At 45.9% G+C, this 18,335-nt stretch overlaps 5 non-coding genes and 1 pseudogene across 5 annotated transcripts; all 6 read left to right on the top strand.

Moving 5' to 3' along the window:
- The first annotated feature begins 1,356 nt into the window (after positions 1 to 1,356).
- On the top strand, positions 1,357 to 1,435 carry LOC130339073 (U2 spliceosomal RNA; annotated as a pseudogene).
- Positions 1,436 to 6,964: 5,529 nt separating this feature from the next.
- On the top strand, positions 6,965 to 7,150 carry LOC130339060 (U2 spliceosomal RNA). The gene has a single exon (XR_008879499.1). It is a non-coding gene; the product is annotated as a U2 spliceosomal RNA (small nuclear RNA).
- A 2,087-nt stretch (positions 7,151 to 9,237) lies between these two features.
- LOC130339124 (U2 spliceosomal RNA) lies at positions 9,238 to 9,428 on the top strand. Its single transcript, XR_008879544.1, has one exon. It is a non-coding gene; the product is annotated as a U2 spliceosomal RNA (small nuclear RNA).
- A 2,093-nt stretch (positions 9,429 to 11,521) lies between these two features.
- On the top strand, positions 11,522 to 11,712 carry LOC130339121 (U2 spliceosomal RNA). Its single transcript, XR_008879542.1, has one exon. It is a non-coding gene; the product is annotated as a U2 spliceosomal RNA (small nuclear RNA).
- A 2,080-nt stretch (positions 11,713 to 13,792) lies between these two features.
- On the top strand, positions 13,793 to 13,983 carry LOC130339120 (U2 spliceosomal RNA). Its single transcript, XR_008879541.1, has one exon. It is a non-coding gene; the product is annotated as a U2 spliceosomal RNA (small nuclear RNA).
- A 2,091-nt stretch (positions 13,984 to 16,074) lies between these two features.
- On the top strand, positions 16,075 to 16,265 carry LOC130339119 (U2 spliceosomal RNA). The gene has a single exon (XR_008879540.1). It is a non-coding gene; the product is annotated as a U2 spliceosomal RNA (small nuclear RNA).
- Positions 16,266 to 18,335: the final 2,070 nt, after the last annotated feature.

Genomic DNA, 18,335 nt, shown 5'->3' with positions numbered 1-18,335 from the left:
CTTTAGACTGTATCTAAACCTGCTCCAACATGGACTGACATTCTGGCCTACTTTCAGCCGATGCGACTTGTCTGTCGCTGAACAGTCGCTTTTTATGTATTCAGCACCTATGTATAATGTTGTAAAAATGCTCTAGAAGCTAAAGTCGCAGAAATGTCGCACATATTTGGCCTGCAACTTTCTGTGCGACAAATTCAGACAGGAAAAATCAGTATAAATCCTTAGAAAATTATCCCCCAGTGTCTCCATCTGCTGGCGGTATTGAATAAGCATTGCTGCACTGATGGGGTATGCATTAGACGAAAAAAAAGAAGAAAAAGAAGAATAATACGCCCAGAAAAGAGGCGAAAAGGAGAAAAACGTAAAAAAACGTGAAAAAAAAGTAAGAGGAAGAGAAGGGAAAAAAAGGTGGAAATGGGTTTAAAAGTGATTTCGGCGGAGAAATATATATATATATATATATATATATATATATATATATATACGCGCACACACACACATATATATAAACGTATTCTCCGTTGAGATATTGCAGCCGCTGCTGTGTCCAGGCCCAGGAGCTTAGCACTGTGCTATGATGTCACTCAATACCACTGACATCACTAGGTGTAAACAACATCTCTCCTTTGCTGTGTATGTGACTATGGAGCTGTTTGGTGATGTCGTCTATTACGGCCTTCATAGAAGCAACAGGAGATTGTTGCATCCATCTAGAACCCTCAGAACTACAGTGCTATGATGTCACTCACTTCCACAGGCCTTGCAGAGTGTAAACAACAACAACCCAGCTTTGTTGTGTATGTAACCATAGGGATTTGTGATGTCACCTAGAACCTTCACAGCAGCGACAGCTTTATGAGGAGCATCAGCACTGCTCTGCCTGAGCAGAACCATCACCGCCATAGGTTGTCAAATAACCCGGATTTAACCCACACAGGTAAGTCCAATGGGGTGCAGGCATGTCCTCTATGCTTACAGCTTCCCGTGGGTGTTGGTTTGATACCGTTTGGGGACAGCCAAGGAGGCATCTGCAGGCAACAAAGGTAGGTGTGTGCTTGTGTGTGTGTTTCCTATGCAGATCCTAAGCCCAGTGTCACATGCAAGTAGGAGGAGTAAGAAGGGTTCCTGGCAAATCCGGGTTATGGATTGCATTTAAAAAGGCCCCGTGGGAGTGCAATGGGCCCCTGTCTTGCTGCTTAGCAATAATGGTATGGGTTTAGGTTCTGCTGTGTGTACTGGTGGTTGACTGCCCCCCAGCCCAGAGTGTGCATGGAAAATTGTCTGGCAGCCTCCCTGACAGCAAGCAGTGATAGTGCCCATGAAGGGGACCTTGTTGGGCCCGCCCCTTTCACGGTTATCGCTTCTCGGCCTTTTGGCTAAGATCAAGTGTAGTATCTGCATTTGGTCTGGTCGGAAGGTGTCTGTGGTACCCCGCTTCTCGGCCTTGGGGGATTGTCTCTCCTTACGGAGGGACTTCACCCCCTTGCTGCTATTGGGGAGCGGGCTTAGTCCACAGACAACGGGTTGCGATCCCCCTGTCTCTGGGACCTTGTGTCTCAGAAGGCATTTTTCGGTACGTTGAGCGTTACCTGTAGCTTCGGAAGCACCTAGGGTACCCCCGACCTCTGCCTTGGGTAAGGGTTCCGCTTTTATAGCGGGATTCCGAGCCCCTGCTGCTATTGGGGAAGGGGCTTAGTCCCTGGGTGTGGAAGATGCCGTTCTCCTGGGCTTTCCCCTCTGGGGAAATGTCGATGCGAAATACCATCCGCATAGAGGTGTCGGAGAGCCATCGTCAGTTGAAGAACCTCCGCTTCATTGCGGAGGTGATTCTTCTTGACTACTTCCGCCTCAATAGGGAGGACATCCTGTGTCTAAATGACCAGGAAAGCCGTGGCCTGTATACCGTCACCTTCACGGCCACGGCGTGTTGCGATAACATCTATGCAACCTTGTCTGGTGCGGACCAGAGGGACGATCGACTCGACGGTCTTTCGTTCCAGTTCCTCTATGGTGAGGAACATATACCGTTGGTGGTGGCTATGCACAGCCCTCATGTGACCACGGAGGATATAGCCACTTTTCTTCGGCGATACTGCGAAGAGGTGCGATTCGCAAACAAAATATTGAACTCCGTGCGGTTCTGGAACGGCAAGAGGAAGTTCTGGGTCAAGCTCCGTAAGGATCCCGGTGGTATTGGGGGTCTTTGCCATCCGCCCCCAAATTTTGCCATCGGGAGAGTTCGGGGCTTCCCGTTCTATCCTCAAATGCCTATGTATTGCCGAAATTGCTTGAGGTTTGGCCACACCCAGGAGACCTGCGGCGCGGAGCGTGTGATTCGCTGCAATAGGTGTGGCCAAGAAGGTCACATAGCCTCAAGATGTAGCCATACGATAAGGTGTAACCTCTGCGGAGAGGAAAATCATGATTTTAATTCCTGTCCCCATAAAGCAAAAACTACGATGGGTGGGTCAAGGCTGGGCCCACCCAAAGAGGGGACAGGACAAAAGACGTCCTTTTTTAAGATGCCCAAACCCCAGAAGGCAGGTACTGATGGGTCCAGGCCCAAGACCTCTGGTGCTCCATCGGGGGGCCCACCGGTGGTAGTGCTAGGGGGAGGCCATGGGGATTCCACGAAGCCCGGGCGGGTGATCGAGTTTACTGCCCGGGAAATTGAAAGACGTCGATCGACTTCCTACCTGGCTCAAGAGCCCGCCGAAACTTCTGAAGGGGGCTCACCTGTGGCGGGTGGCAGCCGACGGGCCTCGGTGGGGGCAGAGGTGGACCCAAAATTGCAGCATAAGCCAGGTACTGGCTTGGCCCAGGGTCGCCCTGCTCCGGACGAAGAGGCCCCGGTGAAAGCCCGCCGGAAGGGGAGCCAGGTGGCCAGGTCTGAGCCCGGTCCTGTTACTCCGCCTATACAGGACAGGACCAAGAAGACAAGTGGCGCCAAACCAGGGTTTGCTGCCCCGCCAGCAGTGGACCCGGTGGGTAAAACTGGCCATCGTCGATCGATGGGGAAGTTGGAGCAACAGTCCTCAGCAACGCTTGCTGGGGAACAAGCGATGAAAACTTCCCAAGGTAGCGGCAAAGGTTCCGGAAAAGAGGCCTCACAGGCCCCTGTGCAGCAGTTCCAGTCGTCAAAAGATGAAAGAAGACGCAGATCCATCAGCCGGGGGCCAGAGATTACATCGAGTGAGAGCAACACAGAGGATATGGACAGCAGTATGACATTTAAAAGACAAAGAGAAGAAGAAGAGGAAGACATTCAAAGGAAAGCGGCGTGCCGTAGTTCGGACGAGAGCGAGCTCAGGGTCGGGGCATCATCGATCTCAAGCTCCGACCCTCAGAACATTAAGGAGCTGATGACCCCGCAGGCGGGGGATGACGGTACGCAGCTTATTATTGACTTTGATTCTCCAAGCACGGACTCTCCATAAACTATGCCTATCCCTGTAAAAATTGCCTCACTCAATGTGAGGTCCTTAAAGAGCCCTGATCGCAGGGCTGCTTTATTTTCTTATCTAGAGACATGTGACTTTGACCTTTGCCTGCTACAAGAATGTGGAATCCCTAGTAAAATGGACTATAAAGACTTAAAAGAAGACTGGAAGCTGGGCCCATCCATATGGTCCGGTGCAAATGACTGTCGTTCTGTGGGTGTTGGGCTGCTCTGCCGAGGCCAGTCCTTTTCTATTCATACAGTAACTGAGATTGTGCCTGGCAGAGCTCTTTTAATTCATCTATATTTTAATGGACTTTTAATTCGTGTTTTAAATGTGTATGCCCCTCCTGATAAACAGGAGCGGGCAGAACTATTTGAAATTTTACCACTGTTTTGTGTTGGGTCTTCCCCCCTGCTGGTGGGAGGTGATTTTAACTGCATACGTGATGGGGAACACCGGCAGGGTGGGGATATTAATCGTAAAGACCGCACTTCTTACCTGCTTAAAAATTTTATTGATGATTTTAACTTGAAAGATTGCTGGAAGGATCTCTTGCCGGAGGACCCGGGCGCCACATGGTCCAATGGAAGAGTGAGCTCCAGAATCGATTTTATTTTTTCCTCTAGAGCTTTTAAACCCCTGAAATGCACGCTCGAGCAGAATATCTTCTCTGATCATAAGCTCCTCTTGGTGGTCCTGGAGCTAGAGGGGGAGCAAAAAGCAAAAAGGGGCCTCTGGAGATTAAACACCACACTCCTAGAGGACCCTGAGATAAAAGAGGAGTTTGTGCGGACCTACCAGTGCTGGCAATCACAAAGAAAACCCCACGAGCCTATGCTGCACTGGTGGGAGGGCACCAAATCTAAAATCAGATTTTTTTTTATCAAAGCAGGTAAGAAGAAGGCAAAAATGGAAAAACAGTGGTTTTATGTTCTTAACATGCGTTTAAATGTACTTTTTAAATTGAAAGAAGCTGGTATGGATGTAGAAAATGATATTTTAAACCTTAAAACTGAAATAAAACATGCCATAGAAAAGAAAGGGAAACAAATCATTTTTAACTCACATGTGCAGCACCTGGAGGAGGGCGAGAAATGTTCCCGTTTCTTTTTTAAAAAAGTGATGAATAGGAGGGATATCATCCAAAACCTTGAGGGTGAATCCACTCCAAAAGGCATGTTAGATGCAGTTTTTAACTTCTACCAGCTTCTTTTTAATAAGAAAGATCTTAATCCATCCTTTTTAGAACATGTTCTTAATTCCCTTGATTTTAAGCTAGATGTTTTAGACCAGGAGGTTTTATCCCGTGATCTTAACTTAGATGAACTTTTATTTGTTTTTAAAAGTTTTTCTAGTGGGAAGGCCCCTGGGGAAGATGGTTTACCCATCGAATTTTATTTAGCTTTTTGGGATATTTTAAAGGATGATATGGTTTTATTGTATAAAGAAACTTTTATTGTTAATGAACTTCCCCCTTCCTGGAGGAGGGGGATTGTATCATTACTTTTTAAAAAGGGTGAAAAGGATATGCTAAAAAATTGGCGCCCCATCACACTTTTAAATGTCGATTATAAAGTTTTAGCCAAGTTATTAGCTGTCCGTTTTAAACCTTTTATTCATAAATTAATTCACCCAAATCAGGTTTGTGGGGTACCTGGAAGGTCTATAGCTGAATCCCTAAATATTTTAAGAGATGTTTTATGGTATTTTAAGGATAGAAATCAAACTGTAGCAATTTTATCCTTAGACTTTGAAAAAGCCTTTGATAGGGTCTCCCATGAATACCTGTTTTTAGTTCTTAAAAAGATGGCAGTGCCTGAAACGATTTTAAGCCGAATCATGCTTTTATACCGATCCTGTTTTAGTCAAGTCTCTGTTAATGGCTTTTTAACCAGCGGTGTTCCTCTTTTATCAGGTGTCAAACAGGGCTGCCCCCTGTCCCCACTCCTTTTTATTTGCGCAATCGAACCACTGATGGCCCTCCTCAGAAAAGACCGGGTAGTAAGAGGCGTACCGATACCTGGTGGAGGAGGGACCCATCTAAAGGTGTTGGGGTACATGGATGATGTCACCATACTGTGCCCGGACTCTCCATCCATGAGGGGGGCATTGAGGAACACCAGCTATTTCTGCGAGGTCTCTGGTTTTAAGCTAAACACAGATAAATGTGACTGTTTTTATATTGGCTCCTGGGATTCATCCATCACCCCAGGAGTCACAATGCAACAGGATCAAATTAAAGTTTTAGGTATTGTTTTTAACCAGGTCAATGATGGGAGCCCTAACTGGGATTCAGCTATAGCTAAGATGGAGAAGAAGATTTTAATGTGGAATCTTAGAAACCTTACCATGGAGGGGAAGATTTTAATAATAAAGATGGTTTTACTCCCTATTATGCTATACATTGCCATGGTATTTCCTCCATCTATTTTATACATTAAAAAAGTAACTAGAATTGTTTTTACTTTTTTATGGGGTTCAAAAATGGAGAAATTAAAGCGTGATTTTATGTACAAAAGTAAAGATAATGGCGGGAAAGATGTTCCTAACCTTTTTACTTTCTTTTACATAAAGTATTTCTGTTTCTGTTTTAAAATTATTAAATCCGATGGCATTTTTAGCTGCTTTTTAAGGTACGCTGCGGGCATGGTTTTTAAAAGATGGTTGCGCATCCCTCTGAACGCTCCGGTGCTTCTGTGTCCCCCAAAACATTATGTGGTGTTGGAAAAGACAGTCAGGCTCCTAGGTCTCCAAGATTTGGAGCCTGACATACTGGGGGACCAGAGAAAGGTATCAAAGGTCCTCAGGCGGAGTGAGGTTACCCTGGCAGTGTCCAATTTCACACAGGCAAGATCCAAAAAGGTATGGCGGAACGTGTACGGGAAGTTTCTGGCGAATGTACACAGGGATCTTGCCTGGGCAATCGTCCACCAGTGCCTCCCTACTCGTGAGTTCCAGCACAGGCGAGGACTGGTGGCGAGAGCCAAGTGCCCGAGAGATGGCTGCGGAGTGGACGAAACGGTGCTGCACATATTTTGGAACTGCCCTTTTGCACGGGAGCTTTGGAGGAAGGTAGGCCCACTTTTGAAGTGGGCCTGCGGCCTAAAAGATTTTAATCACGAATGTGTCTTTTACGGTCTTTTTAACTGCCCCAATTTTAAACAGCAGATGATCTGCTGGATGATTATTAATTGTTTTAAAAATGCCATCTGGAAAGTTAGGAACATCTTACTTTTTAAACATGATTTTATTGATGTTAAAAACTGTATAAAGCTGGCCCTGAGTGAGATGTACATCTATTACCTAAGAGACAAGAAACAGTTGGGGGCCAGCGAGGCAGCATCCATGTGGTGTCTGCCTCTATGGAACGAAATAACAATATAATCAGTTTTTATGACATTTGTATAATGTTTTATCCTGCCATTTTTATTTTTTCTCCTTTTATAACTGGTTTTATTATTTGTATTTTAAAACTTTTGTGAACCTTTTATTATTTTGCATTTTAAATTCTGTATGGTTTCTTATTTATTCAATAAAATTTTGTTGAAACCTTATCTGTTCTTATCAGTTTAATATCTGATACGTCCCCTATCTGGGGACCATATATTAAATGGATTTTTGAGAACGGGGGCTGATTTCGAAGCTTGCTTCCGTCGCCCTATGCATTGACCCGATATGGCAGTATCTTCGGGTACAGTGCACCACCCCCTTACAGGGTTAAAAAGAAAGATTCCTACTTTCATTGCTACCTGCTTGCTGGCTAGCCAGCTAGCCAGCCCTGTGGGCCTTGCTGCTGCTGCTTCTGCAGCCAAAAAACAAAAGGTGGTGCTGCTGCTGCTTCTGCTGCTTCTGCTTCTGCTTGTGTCTGGCCGCTGTTGGAGCGTCCAGGCACAGGACTTCTGCTGCTGCTGACTAAATGGCCTCCTTAATTGGATCATTTGAGTAGCCAGCACACCTGTGCAGGTAGGGCATGACATGATAGGCAGCTGCCTTGATAGCGGGTGGGTGCTGAATGTTCCTAATTGACAAAATAAGATTAATGCTTATGAAGAAATATAAAATCTCATCCCTTCCCCAATATCGCGCCACACCCCTACCCCTTAATTCCCTGGTTGAACTTGATGGACATATGTCTTTTTTCGACCGTACTAACTATGTAACTATGTAACATAACATGGGGGGGGGGTCTCCTGGCTGTTCACACAGGTGTGTCATTGCTGTACATTGACCATGCATTGCTTCTGTGGTATTGCAAAGGCAAAGACAAATGCTTCCAGCCATCCATTGCACTAATGGATTGGTCATCAGCTGGCTGTCTATGTCCCGCATCAATATAGACCAAAGTACAGAGGGTTAGGCTATGCTATTGTGCACCTACCTGATGCATCAGAAGGTGCGAGGCCCTTGCTAAATTCTGTGCACAGACTTTGAGATCTATGCTTTAGACTGTATCTAAACCTGCTCCAACATGGACTGACATTCTGGCCTACTTTCAGCCGATGCGACTTGTCTGTCGCTGAACAGTCGCTTTTTATGTATTCAGCACCTATGTATAATGTTGTAAAAATGCTCTAGAAGCTAAAGTCGCAGAAATGTCGCACATATTTGGCCTGCAACTTTCTGTGCGACAAATTCAGACAGGAAAAATCAGTATAAATCCTTAGAAAATTATCCCCCAGTGTCTCCATCTGCTGGCGGTATTGAATAAGCATTGCTGCACTGATGGGGTATGCATTAGACGAAAAAAAAGAAGAAAAAGAAGAATAATACGCCCAGAAAAGAGGCGAAAAGGAGAAAAACGTAAAAAAACGTGAAAAAAAAGTAAGAGGAAGAGAAGGGAAAAAAAGGTGGAAATGGGTTTAAAAGTGATTTCGGCGGAGAAATATATATATATATATATATATATATATATATATATATACGCGCACACACACACATATATATAAACGTATTCTCCGTTGAGATATTGCAGCCGCTGCTGTGTCCAGGCCCAGGAGCCTTAGCACTGTGCTATGATGTCACTCAATACCACTGACATCACTAGGTGTAAACAACATCTCTCCTTTGCTGTGTATGTGACTATGGAGCTGTTTGGTGATGTCGTCTATTACGGCCTTCATAGAAGCAACAGGAGATTGTTGCATCCATCTAGAACCCTCAGAACTACAGTGCTATGATGTCACTCACTTCCACAGGCCTTGCAGAGTGTAAACAACAACAACCCAGCTTTGTTGTGTATGTAACCATAGGGATTTGTGATGTCACCTAGAACCTTCACAGCAGCGACAGCTTTATGAGGAGCATCAGCACTGCTCTGCCTGAGCAGAACCATCACCGCCATAGGTTGTCAAATAACCCGGATTTAACCCACACAGGTAAGTCCAATGGGGTGCAGGCATGTCCTCTATGCTTACAGCTTCCCGTGGGTGTTGGTTTGATACCGTTTGGGGACAGCCAAGGAGGCATCTGCAGGCAACAAAGGTAGGTGTGTGCTTGTGTGTGTGTTTCCTATGCAGATCCTAAGCCCAGTGTCACATGCAAGTAGGAGGAGTAAGAAGGGTTCCTGGCAAATCCGGGTTATGGATTGCATTTAAAAAGGCCCCGTGGGAGTGCAATGGGCCCCTGTCTTGCTGCTTAGCAATAATGGTATGGGTTTAGGTTCTGCTGTGTGTACTGGTGGTTGACTGCCCCCCAGCCCAGAGTGTGCATGGAAAATTGTCTGGCAGCCTCCCTGACAGCAAGCAGTGATAGTGCCCATGAAGGGGACCTTGTTGGGCCCGCCCCTTTCACGGTTATCGCTTCTCGGCCTTTTGGCTAAGATCAAGTGTAGTATCTGTTCTTATCAGTTTAATATCTGATACGTCCCCTATCTGGGGACCATATATTAAATGGATTTTTGAGAACGGGGGCTGATTTCGAAGCTTGCTTCCGTCGCCCTATGCATTGACCCGATATGGCAGTATCTTCGGGTACAGTGCACCACCCCCTTACAGGGTTAAAAAGAAAGATTCCTACTTTCATTGCTACCTGCTTGCTGGCTAGCCAGCTAGCCAGCCCTGTGGGCCTTGCTGCTGCTGCTTCTGCAGCCAAAAAACAAAAGGTGGTGCTGCTGCTGCTTCTGCTGCTTCTGCTTCTGCTTGTGTCTGGCCGCTGTTGGAGCGTCCAGGCACAGGACTTCTGCTGCTGCTGACTAAATGGCCTCCTTAATTGGATCATTTGAGTAGCCAGCACACCTGTGCAGGTAGGGCATGACATGATAGGCAGCTGCCTTGATAGCGGGTGGGTGCTGAATGTTCCTAATTGACAAAATAAGATTAATGCTTATGAAGAAATATAAAATCTCATCCCTTCCCCAATATCGCGCCACACCCCTACCCCTTAATTCCCTGGTTGAACTTGATGGACATATGTCTTTTTTCGACCGTACTAACTATGTAACTATGTAACATAACATGGGGGGGGGGTCTCCTGGCTGTTCACACAGGTGTGTCATTGCTGTACATTGACCATGCATTGCTTCTGTGGTATTGCAAAGGCAAAGACAAATGCTTCCAGCCATCCATTGCACTAATGGATTGGTCATCAGCTGGCTGTCTATGTCCCGCATCAATATAGACCAAAGTACAGAGGGTTAGGCTATGCTATTGTGCACCTACCTGATGCATCAGAAGGTGCGAGGCCCTTGCTAAATTCTGTGCACAGACTTTGAGATCTATGCTTTAGACTGTATCTAAACCTGCTCCAACATGGACTGACATTCTGGCCTACTTTCAGCCGATGCGACTTGTCTGTCGCTGAACAGTCGCTTTTTATGTATTCAGCACCTATGTATAATGTTGTAAAAATGCTCTAGAAGCTAAAGTCGCAGAAATGTCGCACATATTTGGCCTGCAACTTTCTGTGCGACAAATTCAGACAGGAAAAATCAGTATAAATCCTTAGAAAATTATCCCCCAGTGTCTCCATCTGCTGGCGGTATTGAATAAGCATTGCTGCACTGATGGGGTATGCATTAGACGAAAAAAAAGAAGAAAAAGAAGAATAATACGCCCAGAAAAGAGGCGAAAAGGAGAAAAACGTAAAAAAACGTGAAAAAAAAGTAAGAGGAAGAGAAGGGAAAAAAAGGTGGAAATGGGTTTAAAAGTGATTTCGGCGGAGAAATATATATATATATATATATATATATATATATATATATATATATACGCGCACACACACACATATATATAAACGTATTCTCCGTTGAGATATTGCAGCCGCTGCTGTGTCCAGGCCCAGGAGCCTTAGCACTGTGCTATGATGTCACTCAATACCACTGACATCACTAGGTGTAAACAACATCTCTCCTTTGCTGTGTATGTGACTATGGAGCTGTTTGGTGATGTCGTCTATTACGGCCTTCATAGAAGCAACAGGAGATTGTTGCATCCATCTAGAACCCTCAGAACTACAGTGCTATGATGTCACTCACTTCCACAGGCCTTGCAGAGTGTAAACAACAACAACCCAGCTTTGTTGTGTATGTAACCATAGGGATTTGTGATGTCACCTAGAACCTTCACAGCAGCGACAGCTTTATGAGGAGCATCAGCACTGCTCTGCCTGAGCAGAACCATCACCGCCATAGGTTGTCAAATAACCCGGATTTAACCCACACAGGTAAGTCCAATGGGGTGCAGGCATGTCCTCTATGCTTACAGCTTCCCGTGGGTGTTGGTTTGATACCGTTTGGGGACAGCCAAGGAGGCATCTGCAGGCAACAAAGGTAGGTGTGTGCTTGTGTGTGTGTTTCCTATGCAGATCCTAAGCCCAGTGTCACATGCAAGTAGGAGGAGTAAGAAGGGTTCCTGGCAAATCCGGGTTATGGATTGCATTTAAAAAGGCCCCGTGGGAGTGCAATGGGCCCCTGTCTTGCTGCTTAGCAATAATGGTATGGGTTTAGGTTCTGCTGTGTGTACTGGTGGTTGACTGCCCCCCAGCCCAGAGTGTGCATGGAAAATTGTCTGGCAGCCTCCCTGACAGCAAGCAGTGATAGTGCCCATGAAGGGGACCTTGTTGGGCCCGCCCCTTTCACGGTTATCGCTTCTCGGCCTTTTGGCTAAGATCAAGTGTAGTATCTGTTCTTATCAGTTTAATATCTGATACGTCCCCTATCTGGGGACCATATATTAAATGGATTTTTGAGAACGGGGGCTGATTTCGAAGCTTGCTTCCGTCGCCCTATGCATTGACCCGATATGGCAGTATCTTCGGGTACAGTGCACCACCCCCTTACAGGGTTAAAAAGAAAGATTCCTACTTTCATTGCTACCTGCTTGCTGGCTAGCCAGCTAGCCAGCCCTGTGGGCCTTGCTGCTGCTGCTTCTGCAGCCAAAAAACAAAAGGTGGTGCTGCTGCTGCTTCTGCTTCTGCTTGTGTCTGGCCGCTGTTGGAGCGTCCAGGCACAGGACTTCTGCTGCTGCTGACTAAATGGCCTCCTTAATTGGATCATTTGAGTAGCCAGCACACCTGTGCAGGTAGGGCATGACATGATAGGCAGCTGCCTTGATAGCGGGTGGGTGCTGAATGTTCCTAATTGACAAAATAAGATTAATGCTTATGAAGAAATATAAAATCTCATCCCTTCCCCAATATCGCGCCACACCCCTACCCCTTAATTCCCTGGTTGAACTTGATGGACATATGTCTTTTTTCGACCGTACTAACTATGTAACTATGTAACATAACATGGGGGGGGGGTCTCCTGGCTGTTCACACAGGTGTGTCATTGCTGTACATTGACCATGCATTGCTTCTGTGGTATTGCAAAGGCAAAGACAAATGCTTCCAGCCATCCATTGCACTAATGGATTGGTCATCAGCTGGCTGTCTATGTCCCGCATCAATATAGACCAAAGTACAGAGGGTTAGGCTATGCTATTGTGCACCTACCTGATGCATCAGAAGGTGCGAGGCCCTTGCTAAATTCTGTGCACAGACTTTGAGATCTATGCTTTAGACTGTATCTAAACCTGCTCCAACATGGACTGACATTCTGGCCTACTTTCAGCCGATGCGACTTGTCTGTCGCTGAACAGTCGCTTTTTATGTATTCAGCACCTATGTATAATGTTGTAAAAATGCTCTAGAAGCTAAAGTCGCAGAAATGTCGCACATATTTGGCCTGCAACTTTCTGTGCGACAAATTCAGACAGGAAAAATCAGTATAAATCCTTAGAAAATTATCCCCCAGTGTCTCCATCTGCTGGCGGTATTGAATAAGCATTGCTGCACTGATGGGGTATGCATTAGACGAAAAAAAAGAAGAAAAAGAAGAATAATACGCCCAGAAAAGAGGCGAAAAGGAGAAAAACGTAAAAAAACGTGAAAAAAAAGTAAGAGGAAGAGAAGGGAAAAAAAGGTGGAAATGGGTTTAAAAGTGATTTCGGCGGAGAAATATATATATATATATATATATATATATATATATATATATACGCGCACACACACACATATATATAAACGTATTCTCCGTTGAGATATTGCAGCCGCTGCTGTGTCCAGGCCCAGGAGCCTTAGCACTGTGCTATGATGTCACTCAATACCACTGACATCACTAGGTGTAAACAACATCTCTCCTTTGCTGTGTATGTGACTATGGAGCTGTTTGGTGATGTCGTCTATTACGGCCTTCATAGAAGCAACAGGAGATTGTTGCATCCATCTAGAACCCTCAGAACTACAGTGCTATGATGTCACTCACTTCCACAGGCCTTGCAGAGTGTAAACAACAACAACCCAGCTTTGTTGTGTATGTAACCATAGGGATTTGTGATGTCACCTAGAACCTTCACAGCAGCGACAGCTTTATGAGGAGCATCAGCACTGCTCTGCCTGAGCAGAACCATCACCGCCATAGGTTGTCAAATAACCCGGATTTAACCCACACAGGTAAGTCCAATGGGGTGCAGGCATGTCCTCTATGCTTACAGCTTCCCGTGGGTGTTGGTTTGATACCGTTTGGGGACAGCCAAGGAGGCATCTGCAGGCAACAAAGGTAGGTGTGTGCTTGTGTGTGTGTTTCCTATGCAGATCCTAAGCCCAGTGTCACATGCAAGTAGGAGGAGTAAGAAGGGTTCCTGGCAAATCCGGGTTATGGATTGCATTTAAAAAGGCCCCGTGGGAGTGCAATGGGCCCCTGTCTTGCTGCTTAGCAATAATGGTATGGGTTTAGGTTCTGCTGTGTGTACTGGTGGTTGACTGCCCCCCAGCCCAGAGTGTGCATGGAAAATTGTCTGGCAGCCTCCCTGACAGCAAGCAGTGATAGTGCCCATGAAGGGGACCTTGTTGGGCCCGCCCCTTTCACGGTTATCGCTTCTCGGCCTTTTGGCTAAGATCAAGTGTAGTATCTGTTCTTATCAGTTTAATATCTGATACGTCCCCTATCTGGGGACCATATATTAAATGGATTTTTGAGAACGGGGGCTGATTTCGAAGCTTGCTTCCGTCGCCCTATGCATTGACCCGATATGGCAGTATCTTCGGGTACAGTGCACCACCCCCTTACAGGGTTAAAAAGAAAGATTCCTACTTTCATTGCTACCTGCTTGCTGGCTAGCCAGCTAGCCAGCCCTGTGGGCCTTGCTGCTGCTGCTTCTGCAGCCAAAAAACAAAAGGTGGTGCTGCTGCTGCTTCTGCTGCTTCTGCTTCTGCTTGTGTCTGGCCGCTGTTGGAGCGTCCAGGCACAGGACTTCTGCTGCTGCTGACTAAATGGCCTCCTTAATTGGATCATTTGAGTAGCCAGCACACCTGTGCAGGTAGGGCATGACATGATAGGCAGCTGCCTTGATAGCGGGTGGGTGCTGAATGTTCCTAATTGACAAAATAAGATTAATGCTTATGAAGAAATATAAAATCTCATCCCTTCCCCAATATCGCGCCACACCCCTACTCCTTAATTCCCTGGTTGAACTTGATGGACATATGTCTTTTTTCGACCGTACTAACTATGTAACTATGTAACATAACATGGGGGGGGGGTCTCCTGGCTGTTCACACAGGTGTGTCATTGCTGTACATTGACCATGCATTGCTTCTGTGGTATTGCAAAGGCAAAGACAAATGCTTCCAGCCATCCATTGCACTAATGGATTGGTCATCAGCTGGCTGTCTATGTCCCGCATCAATATAGACCAAAGTACAGAGGGTTAGGCTATGCTATTGTGCACCTACCTGATGCATCAGAAGGTGCGAGGCCCTTGCTAAATTCTGTGCACAGACTTTGAGATCTATGCTTTAGACTGTATCTAAACCTGCTCCAACATGGACTGACATTCTGGCCTACTTTCAGCCGATGCGACTTGTCTGTCGCTGAACAGTCGCTTTTTATGTATTCAGCACCTATGTATAATGTTGTAAAAATGCTCTAGAAGCTAAAGTCGCAGAAATGTCGCACATATTTGGCCTGCAACTTTCTGTGCGACAAATTCAGACAGGAAAAATCAGTATAAATCCTTAGAAAATTATCCCCCAGTGTCTCCATCTGCTGGCGGTATTGAATAAGCATTGCTGCACTGATGGGGTATGCATTAGACGAAAAAAAAGAAGAAAAAGAAGAATAATACGCCCAGAAAAGAGGCGAAAAGGAGAAAAACGTAAAAAAACGTGAAAAAAAAGTAAGAGGAAGAGAAGGGAAAAAAAGGTGGAAATGGGTTTAAAAGTGATTTCGGCGGAGAAATATATATATATATATATATATATATATATATATATATATATACGCGCACACACACACATATATATAAACGTATTCTCCGTTGAGATATTGCAGCCGCTGCTGTGTCCAGGCCCAGGAGCCTTAGCACTGTGCTATGATGTCACTCAATACCACTGACATCACTAGGTGTAAACAACATCTCTCCTTTGCTGTGTATGTGACTATGGAGCTGTTTGGTGATGTCGTCTATTACGGCCTTCATAGAAGCAACAGGAGATTGTTGCATCCATCTAGAACCCTCAGAACTACAGTGCTATGATGTCACTCACTTCCACAGGCCTTGCAGAGTGTAAACAACAACAACCCAGCTTTGTTGTGTATGTAACCATAGGGATTTGTGATGTCACCTAGAACCTTCACAGCAGCGACAGCTTTATGAGGAGCATCAGCACTGCTCTGCCTGAGCAGAACCATCACCGCCATAGGTTGTCAAATAACCCGGATTTAACCCACACAGGTAAGTCCAATGGGGTGCAGGCATGTCCTCTATGCTTACAGCTTCCCGTGGGTGTTGGTTTGATACCGTTTGGGGACAGCCAAGGAGGCATCTGCAGGCAACAAAGGTAGGTGTGTGCTTGTGTGTGTGTTTCCTATGCAGATCCTAAGCCCAGTGTCACATGCAAGTAGGAGGAGTAAGAAGGGTTCCTGGCAAATCCGGGTTATGGATTGCATTTAAAAAGGCCCCGTGGGAGTGCAATGGGCCCCTGTCTTGCTGCTTAGCAATAATGGTATGGGTTTAGGTTCTGCTGTGTGTACTGGTGGTTGACTGCCCCCCAGCCCAGAGTGTGCATGGAAAATTGTCTGGCAGCCTCCCTGACAGCAAGCAGTGATAGTGCCCATGAAGGGGACCTTGTTGGGCCCGCCCCTTTCACGGTTATCGCTTCTCGGCCTTTTGGCTAAGATCAAGTGTAGTATCTGTTCTTATCAGTTTAATATCTGATACGTCCCCTATCTGGGGACCATATATTAAATGGATTTTTGAGAACGGGGGCTGATTTCGAAGCTTGCTTCCGTCGCCCTATGCATTGACCCGATATGGCAGTATCTTCGGGTACAGTGCACCACCCCCTTACAGGGTTAAAAAGAAAGATTCCTACTTTCATTGCTACCTGCTTGCTGGCTAGCCAGCTAGCCAGCCCTGTGGGCCTTGCTGCTGCTGCTTCTGCAGCCAAAAATCAAAAGGTGGTGCTGCTGCTGCTTCTGCTGCTTCTGCTTGTGTCTGGCCGCTGTTGGAGCGTCCAGGCACAGGACTTCTGCTGCTGCTGACTAAATGGCCTCCTTAATTGGATCATTTGAGTAGCCAGCACACCTGTGCAGGTAGGGCATGACATGATAGGCAGCTGCCTTGATAGCGGGTGGGTGCTGAATGTTCCTAATTGACAAAATAAGATTAATGCTTATGAAGAAATATAAAATCTCATCCCTTCCCCAATATCGCGCCACACCCCTACCCCTTAATTCCCTGGTTGAACTTGATGGACATATGTCTTTTTTCGACCGTACTAACTATGTAACTATGTAACATAACATGGGGGGGGGGGTCTCCTGGCTGTTCACACAGGTGTGTCATTGCTGTACATTGACCATGCATTGCTTCTGTGGTATTGCAAAGGCAAAGACAAATGCTTCCAGCCATCCATTGCACTAATGGATTGGTCATCAGCTGGCTGTCTATGTCCCGCATCAATATAGACCAAAGTACAGAGGGTTAGGCTATGCTATTGTGCACCTACCTGATGCATCAGAAGGTGCAAGGCCCTTGCTAAATTCTGTGCACAGACTTTGAGATCTATGCTTTAGACTGTATCTAAACCTGCTCCAACATGGACTGACATTCTGGCCTACTTTCAGCCGATGCGACTTGTCTGTCGCTGAACAGTCGCTTTTTATGTATTCAGCACCTATGTATAATGTTGTAAAAATGCTCTAGAAGCTAAAGTCGCAGAAATGTCGCACATATTTGGCCTGCAACTTTCTGTGCGACAAATTCAGACAGGAAAAATCAGTATAAATCCTTAGAAAATTATCCCCCAGTGTCTCCATCTGCTGGCGGTATTGAATAAGCATTGCTGCACTGATGGGGTATGCATTAGACGAAAAAAAAGAAGAAAAAGAAGAAGAATACGCCCAGAAAAGAGGCGAAAAGGAGAAAAACGTAAAAAAACGTGAAAAAAAAGTAAGAGGAAGAGAAGGGAAAAAAAGGTGGAAATGGGTTTAAAAGTGATTTCGGCGGAGAAATATATATATATATATATATATATATATATATATATATATATATACGCGCACACACACACATATATATAAACGTATTCTCCGTTGAGATATTGCAGCCGCTGCTGTGTCCAGGCCCAGGAGCCTTAGCACTGTGCTATGATGTCACTCAATACCACTGACATCACTAGGTGTAAACAACATCTCTCCTTTGCTGTGTATGTGACTATGGAGCTGTTTGGTGATGTCGTCTATTACGGCCTTCATAGAAGCAACAGGAGATTGTTGCATCCATCTAGAACCCTCAGAACTACAGTGCTATGATGTCACTCACTTCCACAGGCCTTGCAGAGTGTAAACAACAACAACCCAGCTTTGTTGTGTATGTAACCATAGGGATTTGTGATGTCACCTAGAACCTTCACAGCAGCGACAGCTTTATGAGGAGCATCAGCACTGCTCTGCCTGAGCAGAACCATCACCGCCATAGGTTGTCAAATAACCCGGATTTAACCCACACAGGTAAGTCCAATGGGGTGCAGGCATGTCCTCTATGCTTACAGCTTCCCGTGGGTGTTGGTTTGATACCGTTTGGGGACAGCCAAGGAGGCATCTGCAGGCAACAAAGGTAGGTGTGTGCTTGTGTGTGTGTTTCCTATGCAGATCCTAAGCCCAGTGTCACATGCAAGTAGGAGGAGTAAGAAGGGTTCCTGGCAAATCCGGGTTATGGATTGCATTTAAAAAGGCCCCGTGGGAGTGCAATGGGCCCCTGTCTTGCTGCTTAGCAATAATGGTATGGGTTTAGGTTCTGCTGTGTGTACTGGTGGTTGACTGCCCCCCAGCCCAGAGTGTGCATGGAAAATTGTCTGGCAGCCTCCCTGACAGCAAGCAGTGATAGTGCCCATGAAGGGGACCTTGTTGGG

Source organism: Hyla sarda, unplaced genomic scaffold, assembly GCF_029499605.1.
Source record: "Hyla sarda isolate aHylSar1 unplaced genomic scaffold, aHylSar1.hap1 scaffold_535, whole genome shotgun sequence".
Taxonomy (NCBI): Eukaryota; Metazoa; Chordata; class Amphibia; order Anura; family Hylidae; genus Hyla; species Hyla sarda.
The sequence above is the reverse complement of the archived record's forward strand: the minus strand, read 5'-3'. Positions and strand labels throughout refer to the sequence as shown.